The sequence below is a fragment of the Dermacentor albipictus genome, chromosome 2, assembly GCF_038994185.2.
Source record: "Dermacentor albipictus isolate Rhodes 1998 colony chromosome 2, USDA_Dalb.pri_finalv2, whole genome shotgun sequence".
NCBI classification, from domain to species: domain Eukaryota; kingdom Metazoa; phylum Arthropoda; class Arachnida; order Ixodida; family Ixodidae; genus Dermacentor; species Dermacentor albipictus.
In genome coordinates, this window is record NC_091822.1 from 69,206,761 (window position 1) to 69,225,312 (window position 18,552).

An 18,552-nucleotide genomic window follows, 5' to 3' on the forward strand; every position below is an offset into this window, starting at 1 on the left:
TGGAGGTGCCGGGGTTTGAACCCGGCACTTCTCACATGCAAAGCGAGCGCTCTACCCCTGAGCTACACCCCCTTTTTTTTATTTATTACCGGTTTTCAATATAACATCGCACATATGAATTTCACACTAATGACACAGATGCAAGCCTCTTGCAAGAGAAAAAGGAAGAGGAAACAAAAAAGCGCTAGACAGCCGTCCATCCTCATAGGACTGACGTTGTTAAATTAAAAGTCCTTCATGACTGTCAGAGGTTCGAGCCTCGACAGCCAATCCGGTACACAATCTTGCATTTTGTGCATTTCAATAAATGAAGACATACACTCTCTGAAATACATACGCGCTGGCCGAGCGTCGGTGTCGCAATGGTACCCGGCCATGCGAGCTCGCCATATAGAGTGGAGGGCATTCAACATAATAAGATCATACGGCACTCCGTCTTCATCTTTAATTGGCAGATACCTGATCCCTTGGGTGTCCACCGGTAACTCCTTTTTCAGCGTTCGCTTTAAAACGTCCCATAAGAAAACCGCCGCCCAGCAATGCAAGAAAACATGATCAATGGTCTCCGGCTTCTGACAGATCAAGCAGTGGGATCCCCACGGCACAAGACAGCCTCGTTCTTCGACAAAAGTCTTCACAGAGAGCGTTCCTGTGTGGAGCTTAAAAAAGAAGGTTTTAACACCTGGTGGCACCTGCATTCGTTTCACCCGTTTAAGGACGTCTTGTCCTGGCCCTCCACTGTATATGGCTCTGTATAACGGCACAGGAAACACAATGTCGCACACATCTTTATACAGTGTTTTCCTTTTCACGTGACACAGATAATCGTTTGAAAAACGAACTGAAAGGAAACGCACACTGTCCGCCACTTCCTTAAAATAACCACGCAGTGTTCCGGTCACGCTTGCCGTACTGACAACATATGCAGGCAATGCGTCGCTCAACCTGAGCTGACATACGGTGCGCAAAAAAGGATCGCGCACATCGCGAAAAAACAAAAAGCGGTTGACAAGCTGTCGAACAAAAAGATGCGCCAAGCCCAGCCCCCCTTCCTTCACGTGCCTGAACAGATTTGTTCGGCTACACCTTTCCCAGGTAGAGCCCCAGATAAAAACCGCGAACACTCTGTGCAGCTTTTGCACGTTTACCCTTGAACAGTACAACGTCTGCATGACATACCACAACTTCGTAATAAAAACCATGTTACACACCGTTGCCTTAGCGAAAATCGACAGGTTGATGCCTTTCCACCTGTCTGCTTTTTCTCTTGTTTCTTTTGCTTGGTTCGTCCAGTATTCATCGCTATTTTTGTAACTGCCCATGGGGACACCTAAGTACTTGGTCGGGGTTTTTATCCAGCTAACATTTGCAAAAAGGTCCGGGGCCGAAGACCACTCTCCGTGCCACAAACCGAGGGACTTTCCCCAGTTCACTCTACTGCCCGTCACATCACAAAAATTTTTCACTACCCTTATTGTTTCCGTCACACTTTCTTTGCTTGTACAACACACCGCGATGTCATCTGCATATGCCAAGAGCTTGATTTGTGTGGCTGCCAAGCTATACCCGCGTATTTGCTCATTCTCAGTTATTGCCAAACACATAGTTTCTATGTAAATGTCAAACAAAAGAGGACTGAGAGGGCAGCCCTGACGCACAGAACGCATGACGTTAATGGGGGCCCCCAATGATTTATTCACAATTAAGCGTGTTGTGCAGTTCTGGTACGCCAACGCCACTCCCTCAGTGATGATGGAACCAACATTAGCGTAATCCAAAATGGCAAACAAAATATCATGAGAGACACAATCAAACGCTTTCTCGAGGTCCAGCTGGAGCACCGCGACTCCACCCGAGGTGGCGTCACAGCACTCCAGCACGCACCGCATCGTGTGAATATTCGAAAAAATGGACCTTCCCTTAATACCACACGTTTGGTGATCTGCCACTATGTCATTTATGACGCTTTGAAGTCTGGCAGCCAAAACTTTCATAAAAACCTTATAATCAACATTGGTTAAAGATATTGGCCTGTAAGATGTTACTAGCCTAAGTTTCTCCACTTGGTCACTCTTAGGGATGAGTATGGTATGAGCTTTTCCAAAAGAACGCGGCAAAGTTTTGTTATCATACGCATCATTAAATAGCTCTGTTAGTAACGGCGACAGTTCTTTCTTAAAAGCTTTATATAAACACGCGCCCAGACCGTCCGGTCCAGGTGATTTGCCTTGGTTCAAATCATCAATCGCTTTTTCAACTTCACGTTCTGTTATTTTCCATTCCAATCGTTGTTTTGTATCGTCACTCAATCGCGGCATGCGAGATAGAAAGGCCCTTCTGAATTCGTCTATATTGACTTCTTGAAACGCAAAGAGTGACTGATAATACTCTCGAAACGCTTGGCCTATGCTCTTGCTATCGTCGGCAACTGTGCCGTTCCATAAAATGCTGTCGACATGATTTCGTCGAGCTTGCGCTTTTTCGAGTCCCAGCGCCCGTTTAGTGGGCGTCTTTCCAGCTACCAATGCATTTGCTCTTGCTCGCACAATCGCACCTTGATACCGTTCCTTGTCAAGCTGCTCGATTTTTTCTTTAATAGCTCCTACATCTTGCTTATACGTCCCAGGCTCTTCGCATTCCAGCGCTATCAGCTGCTTAAGAGTCTTTCGTAAGCCCCTTTCTTTCATTTCCTTCTCAAATCGTAAGCAGCTCGATCTTTCTAAAGCTATCATTTTTACGTTTTGTTTGAAGTATTCTCATTTCTCTGCTATTGTTTCACTATTTTCTTCACTTACTTTCCTGACTGCCTCACGTACTGCCTCTACAAATGGCTCGTCTTTTAGTAGTAAGGCATTCATTTTCCATAGTTCCCAATTAAAATCTTGTTTCTTCCTCTCCGTGCCTATATGACATTTCACAATGCAGTGATCTGAAAACGATACTGGTGCCACCAAATAACTATGGCACTTTGGAATTACGTCTTGCGATACGTATATGCGGTCTAACCGCGCATGACTACTACCTTGGAATCGTGTGTACATGACTTCCCGCTCCCCCTCCAGGCACTCACAGACATCGTCCAGTTCATTATCACTAATTAGCTTAGTCAACACACTACTGCTTTTATCGTGAATACCAGCATTATTGACTCTATCCCGAGCCCTCAAAACGCAATTGAAATCCCCCAACAAAACCATGCACTTATCAGTGCTAATATACTGGAAAAGGTTCGCGAAAAAAGAAGCACGTTCTTCCACAGCATTCGGTGCATATATGCACATGACTCTGAATTCTAATTCACGAAAATCAAAATCACAAAAAAACGATCCTTCCGGTTTGACATGAAAATACATTTTTAACAAGGCCAGGCAACTTCTTGACAAACAGTACACAACCGGCGGACGTCCCTACCGCATGGCTCACGACCGCATAGTATCTAGTCGTGAAACGCCGCACCATGCTCCCGGTCTCCTCCTCTCCGTCAACCTTTGTCTCCTGGACAGCTAGAACGTCTAGGTCTTGGTCAGTGGCCAACCGTAGGACTTGGCTTTGCCTACGCTTGGCCGCCAACCCTCTCACGTTTAGTGTGGCAATAGTGAGCGACGGATTAGGAGCCATTATGAACTAAAGTATGAGATAGACCCGGAGCATGGCGCTTACCTCTCACGACCAGCCCTCGGCTAGCCGCCTCCGGGACCGCCCGTCTTCCCGGCGTTATTCTTTTGCTGTGCTTTGTCACCAGGCTTTCTCTCGGGCGGAACATTTGGCTTCGGCTTGAAGACCGACCGCCTCCCAAGAGGCGTCTTCGCTGGTGGCCCGTCACTTGTGCTGGATGCCGCGCTGTCCTTGTCTCCGCCCTCGTCACGGGGGCGCTTGGAGGTGGCAGCGAGACTAGCCGCCCGGTCCCCGTCGTTTGCATCCTCGCCCTGTTGCATCGCTGATTCAGTCTCCTCGCGTTCGCCTTCATTAGCACTTGCCTTCACAGGCTCTTCGTCACTCTCGACACGTGCAGGCCCAGTCACCTGCTCAGCACCCTCGACTACCTTGGCTTGAGCGACCTCCGGTACCGTCGTGGCATTTGTCGTCAATGAAGGCACTTGCACACCGGCTCCCTTAGCAGCTTCTTCTGTCTCGACTGCGTACATGACGTGCTCTGCAGCAACATCACTCGCTGCTGGTCCTGTCACGGCCGCGTAAGATTGAACGCAATCAGCGTTGACGTGGCCGAACCGTCTGCATCTCGAACAGCGGGGGACTTTGCAATCACGGCGTACGTGTCCTGTCCCTTGGCAGCGCAGGCACTGCATGGGCCACCCAGGTACGACCACCAATGCCAGCTCTCCGCCGACGCGGACCTGGTGAGGCAGGTCTTCCACTTTAATGCCGCTTCTCAGCTTCAGTAGCACGGTCCGGGTGGTCGAGGTCTTGTCTCCCATGCCTTGGACGCGCCAACGCTCCCTGCTCACCTCTTCTACCTTGCCGAAGGTTGTGAATGCCGCCCAGACGTCCTCGTCGGAAACGCCGTACAGCAGCCAGTGAAGCCGGAGTTTCACCTGCTGGTCCTGCGGGTCGACGATGACACATCGACGCCCTTTCACCTGAAGCTCTTTCAGGGCCAACAGGCGTTTTGTTGCAGCTGCGTCACTGAGGGTCACGGCCCAGACGTGATTGACCTGGTAGGCCCCGAGGCACACAACTTCCGGCAGCAGGCTTGTGGGCGTAAGCGCATACCGAAAATCCTCGACCTTATACGGCCTCGCTCTTACATCACCGTGTAAAAAGACGGTGTTGAGAACAATTCGTCCTTTTGGCAGTTGGGGCAAAATAAACTGGTAGTCCCTTTCGTCGTCGTTGCTGAACCTGTTTCCGCGGCCCAAAGTGACCGCTGTCGCCGCCCCGCTTGAGGCCATGATTCAACGATCCGATCAGCTCGGCTGTCGGAAGCAGAATGACTGAGCTACACCCCCGGAACAATAAACGCAGTCTTGTGTGGACCATTTATTGTTCTTCACATCCAGCAGCCACTAGAAAGTGGAAAAAGCTTCTTTTCGGTCAGGCTTGTTGCTGCACGCCTGATGTACCTGCAGTCATCCTAAGCGTTGTCGCGAAAAAAAAGCGCTTGTGGCGACGGGGAGGCGTGGATGCCAGCGCGAGAAATGCAAGTATTGCTTGTTTATGTGGAATTGACGTAGTATCGTTCTTTTAAATAGTTGAATTGCTTACTAAGTGTTGCAAAATAAAGTGATAAAAATTCAATTATACACCACACTGGAGGTGCCGGGGTTTGAACCCGGGACTTCTCACATGCGAAGCGAGCGCTCTACCACTGAGCTACACCCCCGGAAAAATAAACGCAGTCTTGTGTGGACCATTTATTGTTGCTCACATCCAGCAGATACTAGAAAGTGGAAAAAGCTTCTTTTCGATCACGCTTGTTGCTACCCACCTGATGTACCTGCAGTCATCCTAAGCCTCGTCGTGAAAAAAACGGCGCTTGTGGCGACGGGGAGGCGTGGATGCCAGCGCGAGAAATGCAAGTATTGCTTGTTTATGTGGAATTGACGTGGTATCGTTCTTTTAAATAGTTGAATTGCTTACTAAGTGTTGCGAAATAAAGTGATAAAAATTCAATTATACACCACACTGGAGGTGCCGGGGTTTGAACCCGGGACTTCTCACATGCGAAGCGAGCGCTCTACCACTGAGCTACACCCCCGGAACAATAAACGCAGTCTTGTGTGGACCATTTATTGTTGCTCACATCAAGCAGATACTAGAAAGTGGAAAAAGCTTCCTTTCGATCAGGCTTGTTGCTACCCACCTGATGTACCTGCAGTCATCCTAAGCCTTGTCGTGAAAAAAACGGCGCTTGTGGCGACGGGGAGGCGTGGATGCCAGCGCGAGAAATGCAAGTATTGCTTGTTTATGTGGAATTGACGTAGTATCGTTCTTTTAAATAGTTGAATTGCTTACTAAGTGTTGCGAAATAAAGTGATAAAAATTCAATTATACACCACACTGGAGGTGCCGGGGTTTGAACCCGGGACTTCTCACATGCGAAGCGAGCGCTCTACCACTGAGCTACACCCCCGGAACAATAAACGGTGTCTTGTGTGGACCATTTATTGTTGCTCACATCCAGCAGATACTAGAAAGTGGAAAAAGCTTCCTTTCGATCAGGCTTGTTGCTACCCACCTGATGTACCTGCAGTCATCCTAAGCGTTGTCGCGAAAAAAACGGCGCTTGTGGCGACGTGGAGGCCATTGCGAGAAATGCAAGTATCGCTTGTTTATGTGGAATCGACGTAGTATCGTTCTTTTAAATAATTGAATTGCTTACTAAGTGTTGCGATATAAAGTGATAAAAAATTCAATTATACACCACATTGGAGGTGCCGGGGTTTGAACCCGGGACTTCACACATGCGAAGCGAGCGCTCTACCACTGAGCTACTCCCCCCCCTTTTTTTTATTTATTGCCGGTCTTCGACATTGTACAAAGCACATAATAAAAAACACAATTACAATACACAATTAACAAATACAAAACATTTTGAAAGGATATACATGCCATCAGTCCTATAAGGACTGGCGTTGTCGAATTAAAATTCTTTCAATGCTGTCAGAGGTTCTATCCTAGACAGCCATTCGGGTACACATTCTTGTATTTTCTTTATTTCAATGAAACGAGACATGCTTTCGCGGAAATACGTACGCGCAGGCCTAGCGTCCGGGTCGCAGTAGTACCCAGACATCCTTGCACGCCATAAACTATGGAGGCCCTTGAGCATTATGAGGTCGAAGGGAACCCCGTCGTCATTCGTTACCGCTAAGTACCTGATGCCATGCGGATTTAACGGTAACTCCTTCTTCATTCTTCTTTGTAGGACATCCCAGAAGAACACTCCGGCCCAGCAATGCAAAAAGACATGGTCTATTGTTTCCGGTTGCTTGCAAATCAAGCAGTGCGAGCCCCAGGGTACAAGAAAGCCACGTTCTTCCATGAATGTCTTCACTGAGAGTGTTCCTGTGTGTAATTTAAAAAAGAATGTCTTTACCCCAGTAGGCACCTCCATATTTTTCACTCGCTTAAGGACATCCAGTCCTGATCTTCCACTGTATAGCGCTCTGTACAATGGCACTGGAAATACAATATCGCAAATATCTTTATACAATGTTTTCTTTTTTACGTTACATAAATACTCAAAAGAAAAACGCACAGAAACAAAGCGCACACTATCTGCAACTTCTTTAATATAGCCACGAAGCGTTCCGGGCATACTATCTGTACTAACAATAAGTGCCGGCAAAGCGCCTCTCAACCTGAGTTGGCATACAGTGCGCAGAAACGGATCACGCACATCCCGAAAAAACAAAAACCTGTTCACAAGCTGGCGTACAAAGAGATGCGCCAAGCCCAGCCCCCCTTTCTTCACGTGCCGGAACAGATTGGTTCGGCTACTCCTTTCCCAGGTAGAGCCCCAGATAAAAACCGCGAACACTCTGTGCAACCTTTGCACGTTTACCCTCGAACAGTACAACGTTTGCATGACGTACCACAACTTCGTGATAAAAAACATCTTACACACAGTTGCTTTTGCGAAAATCGACAGGTTGATGCCTTTCCACCTGTCTGCTTTTTCTCTTGTTTCTTTTGCTTGGTTCGTCCAGTATTCGTCGCTATTTTTGTAACTGCCCATGGGGACACCTAAGTACTTGGTCGGGGTTTTTATCCAGCTAACATTTGCAAAAAAGGCCGGGGCTGAAGACCACTCCCCGTGCCACAAACCGAGGGACTTTCCCCAGTTCACTCTACTGCCCGTCACATCGCAAAACTTTTTCACTACCCTTATCGTTTCCGTCACACTTTGTTTGCTTGTACAACACACTGCGATGTCATCTGCATATGCCAAGAGCTTGACTTCTGTGTCTGCCAAGCTGTAACCGCGTGTTTGATCATTTTCAATTATGGCCAAACACATAGTTTCTATGTACATCCCAAACAAAAGAGCACTGAGGGGGCAGCCCTGACGCACAGAACGCATGACGTTAATGGGGGCCCCCAATGATTTATTCACAATTAAGCGTGTTGTGCAGTTCTTGTACGCCAGCGCCACTCCCTCAGTGATTATGGAACCAACATTAACTTGATCGAACATGGCAAACAAAATATCATGAGAGACACAATCGAAGGCTTTTTCAAGGTCGAGCTGGAGCACTGCGACTCCGCCCGAGGTGACATCACAGCACACGAGCACGCACCGCATCGTGTGAATATTTGACAAAATCGACCTTCCTTTGATACCGCACGTTTGATGACCAGCAACTATTTCCTTTATGACGCTTTGAAGTCTGGCTGCCAAAACCTTCATAAAAATCTTATAATCAATATTGGTTAACGATATGGGCCTGTAAGATGTCACCAGCCTAAGAATTTCCACTTGATCACTCTTAGGGATGAGTATGGTATGCGCTTTGCCAAAGGAAGGTGGCAAAGCTTTGTTAACGTACGCATCATTAAACAGGTTTGTTAGCAACGGCGACAGTTCTTTCTTGAAAGCTTTATGTAAACAAGCGCCTAGGCCATCAGGTCCAGGCGATTTGCCTTGGTTCAAGCCATCAATCGCCTTTTGAACTTCGCTTTCTGTTATTTTCCCTTCTATTCGTTCTTTCGTGTCGTCACTCAATCGTGGCATGCGACCGAGAAAAACCTTTCTATACTCGTCTACATTCGCTTCTTGAAACGCATAGAGTGACTGATAATACTCTAGAAACGCTTGGCCTATGCTCTTACTGTCTTCAGCAATTGTGCCGTTCCATAGAATCTTGTCGACGTGATTCCTTCGGCCATGCGCTTTTTCAAGTCCAAGCGCCCTTTTCGTGGGCGTCTCCCCAGCTACTATTGCATTTACTCTTGCGCGCACAATCGCTCCTTCATACCGTTCCTTGTCAAGCTGCTCGAGTTTTTCTTTAATGGTTCGCACGTCTTCTTTATACGCCCCAGGCTCTTCGCACTCAAGCGCTATCAGCTGCTTAAGTGTCTTTCGTAAGCCCTTTTCTTTCATTTCCTTCTCATATTTTAAGCAGCTCGATCTTTCTAAAGCTTTCATTTTTACGTTTTGTTTGAAGCATTCCCATTTCTCTGCTATTGTTTCACCATTTTCCTCACTTACTTTCCTGACGGCCTCATGCACTGCCTCTACAAATGGCTCGTCTTTTAGTAATAAGGCATTCATTTTCCATAGGTCCCAATTAAAGTCTTCTTTCTTCCTATCCGTGCCTATATGACATTTCACCAAGCAGTGATCTGTAAACGATACTGGTGTCACAGAATAACTATGGAACTTTGGAATCATGCCTTGCGATACGTATATGCGGTCTAACCGCGCATGACTACTACCTTGAAATCGCGTGTACATGACTTCACGCTCCCCCTCCAGGCACTCACAGACATCGTCGAGTTCATTATCCCTAATTAGCTTTGTCAACACACAACTGCTTTTATCGCGAATACCAGCATTATTGACTCTATCCCGAGCCCTCAAAACACAATTGAAATCCCCCAACGAAACCATGCACTTATCAGTGCTAACATACTGGAAAAGGTTCGCAAAAAATGAGGCGCGCTCTTCCACAGCATTCGGTGCATATATGCACATGACTCTGAATTCAAGGTCACGAAAACAAAAATCACAAAAAACAATCCTTCCGGATTGACATGAAAATACATTTTTAACAACAAGGCCAGGCAACTTCTTAACAAACAGAACAAAACCGGCGGACGTCCCTACTGCGTGGCTCACGACCGCATAAAATCTAGTCGTGAAACGCCGCACCATGCTCCCGGTCTCATCCTCTCCGTCAACCTTTGTCTCCTGGACAGCTAGAACGTCAAGGTCGTGGTCAGTGGCCAGCCGTAGGACTTGACTTTGCCTACGCCTAGCCGCCAACCCTCTTACGTTTAGTGTTGCAATAGCGAGTGACGGATTAGAAGCCATGCTGAACTAAAGTATAAGGCAGGCCCGGAGCATGGTGCTTACCTTTCACGACCAGCCCTCGGCTAGCCGCCTCCGGGACCGCCGGTCTTCCCGGTGGTGTTCGTCTGCTGCACTTTTTCACAAGGCCTTCTCTCGAGCGGAACATTTGGCTTCGGCTTGAAGACCGACCGCCTCCCTTGAGGCGCCTTCGCCGGCGGCCCGTCACTAGTGCTGGATGCTGTGTTGTTCTTGTCTCCGGCCTCGTCACGGGGGCGCTTGTATGTGGCACCGAGACCAGCGGCCCGGTCCCCTTCGTCAGCGTACTCGCCCTGTTGCATCGCTGACTCGTCGTCGTCCCGTTCAGCTTCACTAGCGCCTGCCTTCGCAGGATCTTTGTCCTTGTCAACACTTGCAGGCCCAGTAACCTGCTCAGCGACTTGGACGACCTTGGCGTCAGCGACCTCCGGCACCGTCGTGGTACTTGTCTTCGCTGGGGGCAATTGTTCTCCGGCTCCCTTGGCAGCGTCTTCGGTCTCAACTGCATCCATAACGTGTGCTGCCGCCTCTTCACTCGCGACTGTGCTAGTCGCAGTTGCGTATGTCTTGACGCAGTCGGCATCGACGTGCCCGAAGCGTCTGCAACGCGAGCAGCGCGGAACCTTACAGTCCCGCCTGACGTGTCCCGTGCCTTGGCAGCGTAGGCATTGCATCGGACGACCGGGTACCACCCCCAAGGCCAGCTCCCCTGCAACGCGTATCTGGTGAGGAATATCTTCCACTTTCAGTCCGCCCTTCAGCTTGAGAAGAACGGTCCTCGTGGTCGAACATTTCTCCGCAACGCCTTGAACACGCCACTTCTCCCGGCTCACCTCAACCACCTTGCCGAAGGCCGCCAACGCAGTCCGCACATCTTCGTCTTCCACACCGTGTAGCAACCAGTGAAGCCGAAGCTTCACCTGCTGGTCCTGAGGGTCGACGATAACACATCGCCGCCCCTTAACCTGTATCTCTTTGAAGGCCAACAGTCGCTTTGTTGCAGCAGCATCATCGAGGGTCACTGCCCAGACATGATTCACTTGGTACGCCCCAAGGCACATAACTTCCGGTAGCAGGCCCGTGGGCGCTAGAGCATCCCTAAAGTCCTCGACCTTATACGGCCTCGCTCGTACGTCACCATGCAGAAACACGGTGTTGTTAACAATTCGTCCTTTTGGCAGCTGAGGCAAAATAAACTGGTAGTCGGTTTCTTCGTCGTTGCTAAACCTGTTTCCACGGCCAAAAGTGGCCGCTGTCGCTGCTCCACTGGAGCCCATGATTCCGCTGACCGCTCAGCTCGGCTGCCGGAAGCAGAATGACTGAGCTACTCCCCCGGAACAATAAACGCACTCTTGTGTGGACCATTTATTGTTCTTCACATCCAGCAGCCACTACAAAGAGGAAAAAGCTTCCTTTCGATCAGGCTTGTTGCTGCACGCCTGATGTACCTGCAGTCATCCTAAGCGTTGTCGTGAAAAAAACGGCGCTTGTGGCGACGTGGATGCCAGCGCGAGAAATGCAAGTATTGCTTGTTTATGTGGAATCGACGTAGTATCGTAATTTTAAATAGTTGAATTGCTTACTAAGTGTTGCGAAATAAAGTGATAAAAATTCAATTATACACCACACTGGAGGTGCCGGGGTTTGAACCCGGGACTTCTCACATGCGAAGCGAGCGCTCCACCACTGAGCTACACCCCCGGAACAATAAACGCAGTCTTGTGTGGACCATTTATTGTTCTTCACATCCAGCAGCCACTAGAAAGTGGAAAAAGCTTCTTTTCGGTCAGGCTTGTTGCTGCACGCCTGATGTACCTGCAGTCATCCTAAGCGTTGTCGCGAAAAAAACGGCGCTTCTGGCGACGGGGAGGCGTGGATGCCAGCGCGAGAAATGGAAGTATTGCTTGTTTATGTGGAATTGACGTAGTATCGATGATGATGATGATGATGATTGGAGTTTAATGGCGCAAGGGCATCTAAGGGCAAAGAGCGCCAGGACATATGTTTTTGTTTAGTAAAATTGTGGGTTTGGTGCTGTGACTTAAAATGGAGGCTGTATAGAGGCCTACACGTAAGAGAAATCTATAAATACTGGTGGATGAATTCTAAAATTATAGGTTATAGGGACACATGGTAAATTGTTGCGGATTGCCCGAGTCCCTTGCTGTACAATTCTTGCCTACGCAAGAAGTGCAAGAGCTCGGACATACTTATGTGCATCAGACTGTACTTCACCTGTGAGGCACAGTCTGATGGTTAGCATGGAATGAGATGATATCTAGAAAGTTAGCTTGAGCAAGATAATTAAGCACTCTTTTAAAGTTAAAAAGTGCATCTTCTGATAAGAACATCGAGGGATGGGGTGGTATATGGTGTGTGTAGAGTTCCTTAAAATGAGCTAATCGCTCTCGGTGAAGTTCGGGACATTGAATGAGGATATGTAGGACGGTTAAGATCTCACCGCAGCGTGTGCACGTCGGGGGGTCAGTTGCAGTCAATAGGTGTTTGTGTGTGCCATAAGTGTGTCCTATTCTGAGTCGTGCTAGGGTGACTTCCGTGTGCCTGTCAAGCTTCAGTCGGAAAGGTTTGCTTAATCGCGGTTTAAGCAGGTGCAGCTTATTTTCCACTTGCTTGTCCCACTCAGCTTGCCAATGGTCATGAAGCACCTTTCGTACAGCAGGTTTCATATCTACACCAGGTACCCAGCTTACATCAATAATATCCCGATGAGCCGCTTGTCCAGCATTCTTGTCTGCCATTTCATTGCCTGCAATCCCAGAGTGTCCTGGCACCCAGCATACAACAAGAGCTAGGTTTTGTTTATATGCTAGGTGAATGTGTTTAATGAGCATGTTTAATACAGGGTTTCGGCTTGTTTTGCCACAGGACAGGGCTGTGACAACACTTAAGGAATCTGTGTATATTATGGACTTTTGTACCTTGTGCTGCACTATGTATTCAACAGTGATCAGGATACCGTACGCTTCGGCTGTAAAAATGCTGCTATGCTTATGTAAGGTTTTAGCGTTGGAGAAGTTTGGGCCATGGGCTGCACATGATACTGAAGTTGCCGACTTCGAAGCATCAGTGAAAAATGCCGTTGATCTATACTTGTCTTCAAGGGCCAAGAAATGTTGCTGGATGAGGGCACTTGGACAGCTCTTTTTGTTCAGTTCTCTAAAGGACAAGTCACAGGTAACTGTACATTGTTCCCAGGGTGGAATAGGTTCAGCATTGTCGCTTTCCTGTAGATCTGTGAAAAGTACTCCGAGTTCTTCCGCAACAGATATTACTGCCAACGGGAACGGTGGGGCGTGTGAAGGCCTGTTTAAGTACAACTGGTTTGTGGACTGATCACTTATGAGTGCTTTGCATGGGTGGTGTTTTAGTGACATGATTCTTATTGCATAGGTGACTCCCAGATATGTACGTTGATAATGCAGCGGCCACTGATCCGATTCTGCGTATAGACTTTGGACGGGGCTCGTCCTAAAGGCACCAAGAGCTAGGCGGATACCTAAGTGATACACAGGATCGAGTTGCTTAAGTGTTGTGTTTGAAGCAGACTGGTAAACAATACATCCGTAGTCTATGCGTGACAACACAAGGCTTTTAAAAAGAGATAGGAGGCAATACCTATCTGTTCCCCACGACTGATGGGATAAAATCTTTAAAAGGTTCATGGTTTTAAGACATTTCAGCTTCAACTGTTTTATATGCTGCGTGAAGGTTAGCTTACTATCGAATGTTATACCAAGAAATTTTTGTTCTTTTCTATTTACCAGGTTTCTCCCATGCATCGTAATGCAAGGGTCAGGAGATACCCCTCTACGTCTGGAAAACAGCACACAGGAAGTCTTTTCTGCATTGAATGTAAACCCGTTTTCGTCTGCCCATTTCGTGAGCCGGTTAACACTCAACTGTATCTGGCGTTCACATATGGACAGGTTGCAAGATTTAAAGCTGATTTGGATGTCGTCCACATAGACAGAGTAAGACACCATTGATGGTATAACAGAGCGGAGAGAGTTCATTTTGATTATAAAAAGTGTGCAGCTTAGCACTCCTCCCTGTGGTACACCGTTTTCTTGAATAAAAGTGCGCGATAGTACATTGCCAATTCTAACGTGGAATTTTCTTTCAGATAAGTAATTTTGCAAAATATTTAGCATACTACCACAAATTCCATAGGAAGACAGGTCTTGCAGAATACCGTATCGCCAGGCAGTATCATATGCCTTCTCAAGATCAAAGAATATAGATAGACAGTATTGGCCATGTACAAATGCATCACGTATATATGATTCAAGGAGAACTAGATTATCGGTAGTAGACCTCGCTCTTCGGAAGCCAGATTGGCGAGGGTCCAGTATACCATTATATTCCAAAAAGAAGACAAGGCGTCGGTTAATCATCTTTTCAAATACTTTGAGTAAGCAGCTAGTGAGTGCAATTGGTCTGTAACTGTTAACTAAGGAAGGGTCTTTGCCATGTTTGAGTATTGGTAGAACTATTGCTTCTTTCCAAGATGAAGGTATATGACCAGGAGCAAATATCTTATTGTAAAGGCCTAAAAGGCAGTTTAGGGTCTCATAAGGCAGATTGTTGATTATTTCATAAGTTATTGCGTCAGAACCTGGAGCCGAGCTACCACAAGAGCCTAGGGCAAGCTTGAGTTCATGGAACGTTAATGGTCTATTGTACCCTTCTGATGACTTTTTTGGACGCAGAGGAATATTTTCAGCTATTCTTTTATGGTTTAGGAAATTTTCGGAATAATTTTCTGAACTTGATACTCTCTGAAAGTGCTCGCCAAGAGTGTTTGCTTGATCTTCTACTGAATCACCAGAACCAGTGACGAGAGGAAAAGGATTTGGACGTTGTCCTTTCAGTTTGCGTACTCTGTTATATACTTTGCTAACATCCGTGTACGAGTTTATTGAGGATATGTAGCACGTCCAGCTTTCTCTTTTGGATATTCGGCGGATACGGCGTCCATTTGCTTTGCAGCGCTTAAATTCTATTAGATTTTCTGTGGTTGGGTAGCGTGAAAATTTACTCCATGCTTTGTTCTGACGTTTCTTTGCAGTTTCGCAGTCCTTGTTCCACCACGGTTTTGCATTTACTCTATCTGTGCAGGATTGAGGTATGCAGTTTCGAGCGGAAGAGAGGATGTGTTCAGTGATGTAGCTAGCCAGTTCTTCTACACCTAGATGGTCCACTTCTTCTAGGCACAGTTTACTTATGTTTCTAAATTTTGACCAGTCTGCTGAATGAAGTCTCCATTTTGGGGGGTAAGCTGGTCCATCGTGCCAGTTTGTTGTTTCTAGAAGTGTCGGGAAATGATCGCTCCCATATGGATTAGTGATAACTCTCCATTCCAGGTGTGGGAGAAGTGATGCTGACCCTATGGCTAAATCTATACATGAATACGTGTTGTGTGTAGGACTGTAGAAAGTTGGCTCTGTCTTGTTAAAGAGACAGGCTCCAGAAGAAAGAAGGAAGTTCTCTATTGCCCGTCCTCTCGCATCACATCTTGGATCACCCCAAAATGGGCTGTGAGCATTAAAATCTCCAATTACTATATAGGGTTCAGGAAGCTGGTCAATCAGCTTTTCAAATTCTGCAATGTCTAACCGCTCATCAGGCGATATATATAGGGAGCAAATCGTTATAAGATGATTGAACAATATAGCCCGAACAGCCACTGCTTCAAATGAACTCTGGAGTGATACATGCTGGCATGCTACTGACTTTTGGGCTATGATTGCCACACCACCTGAAGAAGAATTGCCATTATTTCTGTCTTTACGGAAAATTATGTACTGTTTTAAAAAGTTCTGGTGTGTAGACTTTAAATGTGTTTCTTGAACACAGAACAGTCGTGGCTGGTATTCCTCTAGTAGATCTTTGACATCATCTAGATTGCGAAAGAGGCCCCTGGCATTCCACTGAATTATTTGTGGAGCCATTTTGAGGAAGATTTTTGTTGACTGTGTTCAAGAACACGTGGTAAAGATAGATGGATATGTAAACAAGAGCGGTAACCGTTTAGGTTACCGGTCCCTTTCTTTGTGCAGTTACAGGTATTTTATCTCTTTTAGCGCGCTCTTGGGAGCGCTGATCTTTCGGCGTCGATGACGCCAAGGATTTCTGATCGACCTCCATAACCTTCTCGGAGGCGCTGGAGGATCGTGAATTAGGCGCTGAAACTCGCGTCCCAGGCCGTGGAGTTCGGTTTAGCTTTGGAGCCTGCGGAACCGAAGTCTGCAGGCCCACCTTCGATGTTGATGGAGCAGCATCTGCTGCTGCCACCTGAGGGGCAGGCGGAGTGATTACCGGACCACTATTAGTGACCGCGGTAGACTCCCGAGGTATTTGTGACGCTGCCCCCCGTCGCGCCACCTCGGAATAGCTTGTGTGATCTAAGTACGAAAGACGTTTCCTTGCTTCGTGAAATGTAATGTTTTCTTTGACCTTTAATGCAATGATTTCTTTTTCTTTCTTCCATTTAGGGCACGTTCTAGAGTAGGCTGGATGGCTTCCATCGCAGTTCACGCAATGTGGAGATGAGTCGCAAGTGTCTGTTGGATGATTGTTCGAGCTGCATTTCGCGTAAGTCTGTCTTCCTCGGCATGTCTGGGATCCATGTCCATACCTCTGGCACTTAAAGCACCGTCGGGGATTTGGAATGTACGGCCTTACACGTACTTTGATATAGCCTGCATCCACTGTACTAGGCAACACACTGGTACCAAAGGTTAGTACAATGTGCTTTGTTCGAAGTTGTTCGTTATTCCTGCGGATTAGAATCCGTTCTACCTTGATGACATTTTGATCCTGAAAACCTTCAAGCAGCTCTTCATTGCTAAGGTCCATGAAGTCGTCTTCAGAGATGACTCCACGGCTCGTGTTCATGGTTCGATGTGCGGACACAGTGACCGCTACATCGCCTATGCATTTCAGGTCATTCATTTTCTCATGTTGGATTTTATCTTTCAATTCAAGGAGTAGGTCTCCATTAGACATCTTTGTGGCTTTATAGCCAGGTCCTATCGTGCTTGCAAGGCATTTCGCCACCAAGAAGGGGGAGAATTTGCGCACGCTTGTGTTGCTTTCACTGTGTATGACATGGTACTTAGGGAAATGTTCCTCATTGCTCTTCAAAACGAATTGGAAGCTTGCATCGGTGCGCCCTCTTTTCAGAGGGCGATCAAGGGATAGTGGTTTACTTGAAGCCATATAGGGGTCTTGAGTTCGGCAGCAGCGCCAACCGCCCACCACCGAGCCCAACATGGGGACGGAGCAGATCCTATGTGTAAGACAAGCCCTCGCCAGTTGTACGGTGCTGCTATAACCCAATCTGGAGTACCCAAGGTTGGCCACCCACACAAGGTTAACCCTCGCTGCCAGGAAATTTGGAAGTGAACAGAAGAGACGAGAAGACAGGAAAGATTGAAAGGAAGAGAAAAAGACGCAGAATGGAGAGGGGGATAGGAAAAGGCAACTGCCGATTTCCCCCGGGTGGGTCAGTCCGGGGGTGCCGTCTATGTGAAGCCGAGGCCAAAGGGGTGTGTTGCCTCCGCCGGGGGGCCTTAAAGGTCCAAACACCCAGCATTGGCTCAACCCCCAGGATCCCCTTTTCCCCAGACACGGCTAAGCCGCGCACGGCTACACGCGGGAGGGTCCAACCCTCATGTGCTCGGGTCCGTGGTGTCGCAACACACCAAACGCCTGCTTGCGCAGACGCCCCTGCGGGGGATTGACGTAGTATCGTAATTTTAAATAGTTGAATTGCTTACTAAGTGTTGCGAAATAAAGTGATAAAAATTAAATTATACACCACACTGGAGGTGCCGGGGTTTGAACCCGGGACTTCTCACATGCGAAGCGAGCGCTCTACCACTGAGCTACACCCCCGGAACAATAAACGCAGTCTTGTGTAGACCATTTATTGTTCTTCACATCCAGCAGCCACTAGAAAGTGGAACAAGCTTCCTTTCGATCAGGCTTGTTGCTGCACGCCTGATGTACCTGCAGTCATCCTAAGCGTTGTCGCGAAAAAAACGGCGCTTCTGGCGACGTGGAGGCGTGGATGCCAGCGCGAGAAATGCAAGTATTGCTTGTTTATGTGGAATTGACGTAGTATCGTAATTTTAAATAGTTGAATTGCTTACTAAGTGTTGCGAAATAAAGTGATAAAAAAATTCAATTATACGCCACACTGGAGGTGCCGGGGTTTGAACCCGGGACTTCTCACATGCAATGCGTGCGCTCTACCACTGAGCTACACCCCCCCTTTTTTTTTGATTTATTGCCGGTCTTCGACATTACTCAGACGGTACAGTTAGCGCACACTTATATATCACAAATTCCAAACATTGAAGGAAACGAAAACAACAAGGGAAGGTGCGTAAGGAAAGAAACCGCACAATAGAGCCGTCTGTCCATATTGGACTGGCTTTGTCAAACTAAAATTCCTTCATGGCTGTCAGGGGTTCTAGCCTCGACAGCCAATCCGGTACACTTCCTTCCATTTT

At 47.5% G+C, this 18,552-nt stretch overlaps 8 non-coding genes across 8 annotated transcripts; all 8 read right to left on the minus strand.

Annotated features, from left to right (window-relative positions):
- TRNAA-UGC (transfer RNA alanine (anticodon UGC)) lies at window positions 1-72 on the minus strand. Its single transcript has one exon. It is a non-coding gene; the product is annotated as a tRNA-Ala (tRNA).
- A 5,197-nt stretch (window positions 73-5,269) lies between these two features.
- On the minus strand, window positions 5,270-5,341 carry TRNAA-CGC (transfer RNA alanine (anticodon CGC)). The gene has a single exon. It is a non-coding gene; the product is annotated as a tRNA-Ala (tRNA).
- A 303-nt stretch (window positions 5,342-5,644) lies between these two features.
- On the minus strand, window positions 5,645-5,716 carry TRNAA-CGC (transfer RNA alanine (anticodon CGC)). The gene has a single exon. It is a non-coding gene; the product is annotated as a tRNA-Ala (tRNA).
- A 303-nt stretch (window positions 5,717-6,019) lies between these two features.
- On the minus strand, window positions 6,020-6,091 carry TRNAA-CGC (transfer RNA alanine (anticodon CGC)). Its single transcript has one exon. It is a non-coding gene; the product is annotated as a tRNA-Ala (tRNA).
- A 296-nt stretch (window positions 6,092-6,387) lies between these two features.
- TRNAA-CGC (transfer RNA alanine (anticodon CGC)) lies at window positions 6,388-6,459 on the minus strand. The gene has a single exon. It is a non-coding gene; the product is annotated as a tRNA-Ala (tRNA).
- A 5,182-nt stretch (window positions 6,460-11,641) lies between these two features.
- TRNAA-CGC (transfer RNA alanine (anticodon CGC)) lies at window positions 11,642-11,713 on the minus strand. The gene has a single exon. It is a non-coding gene; the product is annotated as a tRNA-Ala (tRNA).
- Window positions 11,714-17,860: 6,147 nt separating this feature from the next.
- Window positions 17,861-17,932, minus strand: TRNAA-CGC (transfer RNA alanine (anticodon CGC)). Its single transcript has one exon. It is a non-coding gene; the product is annotated as a tRNA-Ala (tRNA).
- A 305-nt stretch (window positions 17,933-18,237) lies between these two features.
- Window positions 18,238-18,309, minus strand: TRNAA-UGC (transfer RNA alanine (anticodon UGC)). Its single transcript has one exon. It is a non-coding gene; the product is annotated as a tRNA-Ala (tRNA).
- Window positions 18,310-18,552: the final 243 nt, after the last annotated feature.